Source organism: Citrus sinensis, chromosome 2 (genome assembly GCF_022201045.2).
Source record: "Citrus sinensis cultivar Valencia sweet orange chromosome 2, DVS_A1.0, whole genome shotgun sequence".
NCBI classification, from domain to species: Eukaryota; Viridiplantae; Streptophyta; class Magnoliopsida; order Sapindales; family Rutaceae; genus Citrus; species Citrus sinensis.
The window spans coordinates 29,629,312-29,637,711 of record NC_068557.1 but is presented as its reverse complement, the minus strand read 5'-3'; the positions used below and the strand labels follow the sequence as shown (position 1 = coordinate 29,637,711).

Here is an 8,400-nt window from a genome sequence, read left to right as displayed (position 1 = left end):
AGATCAATTTGTGTGCGCAAGTCAAATGTAAAGTTATCCCCAAGATTCTTGTAATCAGTAGTTGTATTGGAGTAAGAAAAGCCAACTCCAACAGGTGATTCCAGGAATTAAATATTGGCCTCTGCACGGTCATAGATAAACATGGTAAAGAATTTTTTAAATTAATATATATACACCTTCTTATCTGATTATTATCCTATATGCAGCAGTTCGAGCGTCCATGTTCGTGTGAATGATGAATCTATAAATTTTATATGACGCATTACTGATCTGGCTAAGAAAAATAAGCAAGATCCAGCAAATATTACTTCGCAGGACATGTGAATTATCTAAAGGAAAATGCTTGACGTCGGGAAGCTGAGAGAACCCTGAGAGAAACGGCAGCTTGTGCTGCCGTTTCGTGCGTGTTCTCTTGCCCCACCCCCACTTTACTTTAAGCATTTTCCTCTTTTGTTTTTTATATTATTTTATCTCTCTTCTGTTTTTTTCTTCTTTTATCTTCTTCTTCTTCTCTTTTTTCTTTCTCTCTCTTCTGCAATTTCTTCATTACTTCTCTCCATCGTCAATTTCATCTTCTTCATCAACAACATCATCATCACAATTATCTTCTTCTTCCTCCTGTCAATTTTGTTTCTTCTTCTTCATCAACATCAAAATTTGGTTTCATCTTCTATCTTGTATAATTTAAAGCCAAGCACCCCTTTGACTTGGAATCAAAAAATCAAAATCAATACAGGTGTTGTTCTTCATTTTTTTGGTTTTTTCAGAACAAAAACATAGGGGAAACACACTTGGAATAATGGAGAGATTTGGACGAAATGATGAACCGGACTGGTGGTGTCTGTCGTGACGAGCTGAAGAGAAAGAGGTGGTTGTCGGTAACGATGCCGTTGACGAGAGAGAGTGTCGATGATGCCGATGAAATTGAGGGGAGGGAGAAGATACGGGAGTTTCTGGTGCAGGAGAGATGAGTTGACTGCAGAAAAAGGCTGACTGCAGCAAACGTTAAGTTAAAAAGAAAAGAGAAAGTAACGTGGGGGGTTAGGGCCAAGAGAACACGCGCAAAACGGCAGCACAAGCTACCGTTTCTCTCAGCATTCCCGACGTTTAGCACTACTCTTATCTAAAAATTATATTACACCCAGCACGTACCTTTATTTGAAGCATAGCGATTCTATTTAAGACTGTATTGGCAGGCAAACATAATAATTACATAGCACATGCAAAAATGCAATGATGATTTTTAAAATAAATATAATAATTACCACCAACGCAATGATAACATACCATGATAACTTTTGACATGCAATGATGATTTTTGAAATAGACATAATAATTATCACCAACCCCATCAGACAACTACTATCCTCCTTCATTTATTTTCGACTTTCTCTTATAATTATTACAATAGCTTGTATATTTATACCATTATAAAATAAACGGTAAATGATGAATAAAAATTATTTCCTTGCCTTTGGCTTTTTAATATGGTATCAGAACAGAGGCTCTAAATTGTATTTCCTCCCTTTCTTCATTTTTTATTCTTCATGGCTGATTCCACTAGTAATTTACATCAATCTGATAATCCAACAGCCATTCTTATGTCACCTCCACTCAATGGAGATAATTATAACAATTGGTATAGATCAATGCGTATGGCATTGAGGGCAAAGAATAAATTGGGTTTTGTTGATGGAACAATTCCAGCTCCTCCTTCAACTTCTTCAAATCATGAACAATGAGTTCGAGCTAATGACATGGTTACCTCATGCCTTATTCGTTCAATGGTTCCAGAACTTGCATCAAGCATCATCTATTCAGACACAACTCAGTCAATTTGGATGGACTTGGAAGAACATTTTTCCCAACCCAATAGCACAAAAATTTATGAGGTAAAAAAGGTAATTTCTGATTGTAAACAAAGAAATCTTTTCATCACTACTAGTTATACTCATTTAAAGATTTTATGGGATGAATTGGCATCATATATAACCATTCCAAGTTGTTCATGTGGAGCTGCTAAGACAATGACACATTTATTGCAATAAGATTGTTGAATGCAATTCTTGCAGGGTCTCAATAATAGCTACTCAGCCATTCAGAGTCAAATTTTGTTAAATGAGTCATTGCCAAAAGTGAATAAAATTTATTCATTATTACTACAAGAAGAGAGACAACGATTAATCTATGTTTCGACACCTACCTCAAATGAAGGGTTTGCACTAGCTGTGTCTCAAGGCAATAATCGTCAAAATTTTAAATTACGTCATTCTTTTCCAACTCATGGGAAACCTGGAAATGGATAGACATCTCCTTATGGAGGTGGACAAAAACATTGTCCAAAGGTTCGCTGCACTCACAGTGGTAAAGATGGTTATTCTATAGAAAAATATTACCAGTTACACGGTTATCCATAACATAATAACAATGTTTCCTCACAAACTTCTCGCTCTCAACCACGTAGTTTTGCTGTGTTATTTGAGCAACCACCCACTTCCAGTTCCAAAATTGAAGGACCAACCATTGCATCTTCTGCGGCAATAACACAAGAGCAATATGAACAAATCCTTGCAATACTACAACGAAGTAGAAATTATCCCCTCACTAATTTTGCAGGTATTGCCCTTAGTTCTTCTCTTGATGATACTTGGATAATTGATAGTGGAGCCACAAATCATATTTGTTCCTCACTTCAACTCCTTCAGTCTTTATCACCAAACACTTCTCTCTTAAGTGTTCAAATGGCTGATGGCTCCACTACACAGATAACCAAAATTGGTGTTATTTCCATTAATTCTTCTCTCCATCTTGATAATATTTTTCTCATACCATCTTTTAAATTTAATTTGATGTTGGTATCACATATCACAAAAGCCCTTAATTGCTCAGTGATATTTTTCCCTGACAATTGTGTATTTCAGGACCTCACCACGAAGAAAACGAATAGAGTGGGTAAATATTGGAATAATCTTTATCACTTGCAATGTTCAACAAACCTTTATGCAAATGTGAAGCCTTCATTTGATATTTGGCATTAGCGTTTGGGTCATCTTGCTGCAAATCGCTCAAGTTCTATTTCTGCTTTAACTCTTGAAGTTTATTTTTCTAATAAACGAATTTGTGATGTATGCCCTTTAGGGAAACATACAAGAACTTCTTTTTCTTCAAGTCAAATAAAAAGTATTTCACCTTTTGAATTGATCCATTGTGATATTTAGGGAAATTTTTCTATTGCTAATAACTCTGGTGCACATTATTTTTTAACCATTGTTGATGATTTCAGTCGTTGCACTTGGGTTTTCTTGATGAAACATAAGTCTGAGACTCAAAATATCTTAAAATCATTTTTTCTTTGGTATCTACTTAGTATGATACTAAAGTAAGAAAAATATAAACTGACGGTGCTCTTATTATTTCCTCTAATGAGTTACACTTTGTTTTCCTCATTAAAAGAGTACGAACTGATAATGGAACCAAATTTCTCTTTAAAGATTTACAAGATTTCTTTAAAACTCATGAAGTCATTCACCAACGAAACTGTGTTTCCACCCCACAACAAAATGGAGTGGTGGAGCGAAAACATCGCCATATACTTGATGTTGCTCGAACGTTACGATTCCAAAGTAATATTCCTTTAAACTTTTGGGGGGAATATGTTCTTACTGCTGCTTATTTAATTAACAAAATTCTTTTTCATGTTCTAAATGATAAAACTTCACATGAAATAGTACTTGGTAATCCTCTGTCATACTCTCATCTTAAAGTTTTTGAATGTCTTTACTTTGCTCATAATCTTTCACCTTAAAGACATAAATTTGATGCTCGTTCAAAACCGATGATATTTATAGGGTATCTTTTTTGACAAAAAAGGTATAAAATTTATGATTTGGCTATAAGAACCATTTATACTTCTAGAGATGTTTTGTTTTATGAACATGTTTTTCCTTTTCGTAATTCTTGTATTCAACCAACTACACATCCAGTTATGTCATTACCAATCTCTGAGTTTCAAAATGATAAGGATACCCCACCTCATATGGAATATTCTTCATCTTCTTCACCTATTGAATATTGATAATGATAATGATGTCCAACCTTACCTAGAGACTTTTTCATCTTTGCCGTATAGAATCGACGTCCACCAGGATATTTGAATGATTACATTTGTAACATTACAATTCCAATAGACTGTCCATCTCCAACGTCTTCTCATGGTACACGTAGATCTTATCATTTAGCTAATGTCATTTCTTATAATCGTTTGTCTGACAAGTTTTTCTTACATTTGTTGACTCAAAAGTAGAGCCTACAATTTTTTATCAAGCTTTTAAAGTTTCAGAATAGAGAGAAGCCATGTCTGTTGAAATATTAGCTCTTGAAAGGAATAACACTTAAACTGTCACTACCTTATCACATGATAAATAACATATCAGATGCAAATAGGTTTATAAGATTAAGTATCGATCAGATGGAACCATTGAGAGATATAAAGCATGTCTAGTTGCTAAAGGATTCACACAAACAGAAGGAATTGATTATAATGAAACATTTGCCCCAGTGGCAAAAATGACCATTATCCGTTGTTTGTTAGCCATAACAGCTATCAAAAGTTGGTTTCTGCACCAACTTGATGTCAACAATGTTTTTCTTCATGGTAAACTTGATAATGAGGTTTACATGCAAATACCACCAGGATATTGTCAACAAGGAGAAAAAGAAAAATATGTATGTCGTCTTAATAAATCATTATATGGGCTTAAGCAAGCAAGTCGCAATTGGTTCACCAAATTAAGATATTTTTTAATCTCCCAAGGATACATTCAATCAAAGGCGGAATACACCTTTTTTTTTTCTAAGCAAACAATAAATAGTTCTCTTTTTGTCTTGATTTATGTTGATGACATTCTGGTGGCAGGTGATAATTCAATTGAAATTGAAGTTTTGAAGAAAATGTTTGATAATCAATTTAGTATCAAAGATCTTGGGCCATTTAAGTATTTTCTCAGGATTAAAATTGCTCGATCATCAAAGGAAATCTTTCTTTGTCAACAAAAATATTGTCTTGAAATCTTGGAAGACTTGGGAATATTAGGTTGTCGTACTTTTACCACACCAATGGAGCAAAATGTTAAACTTCATGCTAAAGAAGGAAATTTATTGTCAAATCCATCAGTTTACTGTCGTCTTATAGGCTATTTACTCTATTTAACCATTACACGACTATACACCCTTTTTTATGTTAATCTTTTGAGTCAATTTATGCAGGCACCACGACAGCCTCACTTTGAAGCCTGCTTACATGTTTTACGTTATTTAAAATGAAGTCTTGGAAAAGGCATCTTGATGGCATCTTCAAGTCCTCTCCAGCTGATTGCCTATGCAGACTATGATTGGGCAAGTTGTCCTGATACTCGTCAATCTACAAGTGGCTTGTGCATTTTTCTTGTATCTACTCCTATCTCTTGGAAGACCAAGAAATAAAGTGTTGTCTCCCATTCCACAGCTGAAGTAGAGTATAGATCTATGGCCTAAGCTACTTGTGAATTACAATGGTTGCAATTCATGTTTGCAGATTTTGGTCTCAATTTCACTAGCTCTCTTGTACTGTGATAATAAAGTGGCACTCCATATTGCAGCAAATCTTGCTTTTTATGAGTGGACCAAACATATTGAATTAGATTGTCATTTTATCCAAGAAAAAATTCAGGCTGGGTTAATCAAAACTACTCATGTGTCCACCATCCAACAAATTGCCGACATTTTCACTAAGCCTCTAGCTTCTCAACAATTTGACTGTCTTCTTAGCAAGTTGGACATGATCAACATCCATGCTCCAACTTGAGGGGGAGTATTGGCAGGCAAGCATAATAATTACAGAACACGTGCAAAAATGTAATGATGACTTTTGACATGCAATGATGATTTTTGAAATAGACATAATAATTGCCACCAACCCCACTGGACAACTACTACCCTCCTTTATTTATTTTCGTCAGACTTTCTCTTGTAATTGTTACAATAGCTTGTGTATTTATATCATTGTAAAATAGACAGTAAATGATGAATAAAAATTAATTCCTTTCCTTTGGCTTTTTAATAGACTGCAGCCATCAGCGTCTGCTAAACAAAGACCAATGTCATGTGTTGTCCCATATCCTACGTATAGAATAACATTCAGAACCTGAAACATAAAGAATCATGTAACCTCATTAGAGAACATAAAGAATATATAAGAAATTTCACACCACCAATTGTCCCACATACATAACATATTGGATAAGTTGGAAACTAATGCAGAAAATGTAAACACATAAATTTCGAGTTAAGAAAGGGGATAATCATATATATTCACAAAGGACAGTTTTTTATTTAATTTTCTGTTAGTAGAAGTGTTGTTTGATTACTATGGAAGCCCATCAAACTAATCCATTCTCACGAGTTAGCTTTTGAATTGAGATTTACCTCAAAATTATATAATGACCCCAAAATTCATTATCCACCAATATTAGAATTTCTCCCTAAATAATTAATAATTATTGTGTACGTAGTGGGTCATCACTCCCTAATGAGGACCGCCCAAAACTTAAATTAATATTCAGAACCACATACACAAACATATAAGAAGATTTATTTGGATAAAAAGACTAGTGGTAGAATAATAGGTATATAAATGGCCGCTTACATATCTTTGAGTACTATATATATAATATTCCTTTGGTGATAAGATCAAATATTACTTTCTCTAGATCAAGAATACATCGTCTTAGAGGCATGACAACGCTGGCCAAATGAGGAACGTGAAAATGAAAATTAAGTGCATACATTAAAGAATGACTAATAGCAGACCTAATTATCACCTCCATTAAGCCAAAGCACCAGGGGTTTGTCTTCAGGGTGAGTCATGGTCTCATAGAACCAATAAAAAAGAGCCCGTCCATTGTTTTTATTAACTGTGACGTAGCCGGCGTAGCGTCGGAAATCTACCTGAGGCTGGCAAGGCAAATTAAATTAGTCACCAGATCCTATTTTTTGATGTGATTCTGTTGTTACCCGACAACAGGCGCCGCAGATACAAGGGTATCAAGACAAAAAGCAATACAAATTGTTAAGGATAACGGGCTTAGTGACAAGGGATTTGGTAAAGGAAAAACTGCAAATTGTTGTTACCGTCAGATACGTTTCAATGCTCTATGATTCACATGTTCGATTGATATTACCAAAGAAACTATACTTATAACCGTTGCCAATGATTTTTTCGACATGAGAAGAGAAGTTCTTCGAATGATGAGTTAAAAAGCCTCAGTGATGCAGGTAAAAGCTACTCCTTTTTGCTCGTAAGGTTTTAATCATCACCAAACTTTGTGCTCTGAAAGTTATACATACGCAGATGGCATGATAAGGCTTGATTGTCCAAGCAAGACTGTCTTTGATGTCCTTGAATCTTGATAATATCGTGAGACAACTTGCAAAAATGCACCTCCAGCAACAAGAAAGCGCAATAACACATTATCAAGCTAACAGATAAAATCTTTTTCAATCAAATAATTATTGTCTAGGGACAAACTAGGGCAAGTTCAGGGAGCAACCATTGCCTTTTAGTTTTTGGTTTACATACATCGAGTTCCAATACTTGATAGGGACACTTCACCTTCTCAAGCCCTCTTTTATATATATATCTATTAATTTCATAAAATATTAAATATGGTTGTGCCGCAGAAATTTCGGTTAAATTTCGCCTATTTATTACAATAATTTTTTTTTATTTATATGGAACGATAATGGAATCGGAAACAAATTTATGTGATTGAGCGTAACATTCTAATTTTGTAAGAAAATAATTCTAATTATTGATGGAAATAAATAGTAATTTAAGTGTAACAATTTTTTTCTGTATGAAACAATTTTGTGTCATTTCATATAAATGTATTCGTTGATATTAGAATTTCCAACTAACAAAACAATTATGTGTCATTTCATATAAATGTATTTGTCGATATTAGAATTTCCAACTAACAACATATATCATCAATCCTCATAAATTGTTTGATATATTAAACCAAAATAATATATATATATATATTTCAAGTAATTAGTAAGATTATTGGGCCTGGCCTTTTATTAGATTCTAAACTGAAATCCTTATTTAGAGAGTCTGATGTCTTTTTTGTCATTCCTAGTAACGATCCCACTTGTTTACCCTAAATTTAATCATATTTTTTCCATAATTTTTTATGATTGCTCATGTAAAGAGATTAGGTAGAACGTTATGGGTATCGAATTGATCCCTGTTGATTATGTTCTAGTGAATGACGGGCTTCATTTTCCAATGAAGACAGGTAATTTAAAGCTAAATTTCGGCACCTGTATGTATTATACAAGAGCAACTAAATACACTCAAAG

General features: G+C 34.0%; 1 long non-coding RNA gene across 1 annotated transcript; it reads left to right on the top strand.

Moving 5' to 3' along the window:
- The first annotated feature begins 389 nt into the window (after positions 1–389).
- Positions 390–3,201, top strand: LOC112497140 (uncharacterized). Its single transcript, XR_003063721.2, has 2 exons — positions 390–2,616; positions 2,922–3,201. It is a non-coding gene; the product is annotated as an uncharacterized LOC112497140 (long non-coding RNA).
- Positions 3,202–8,400: the final 5,199 nt, after the last annotated feature.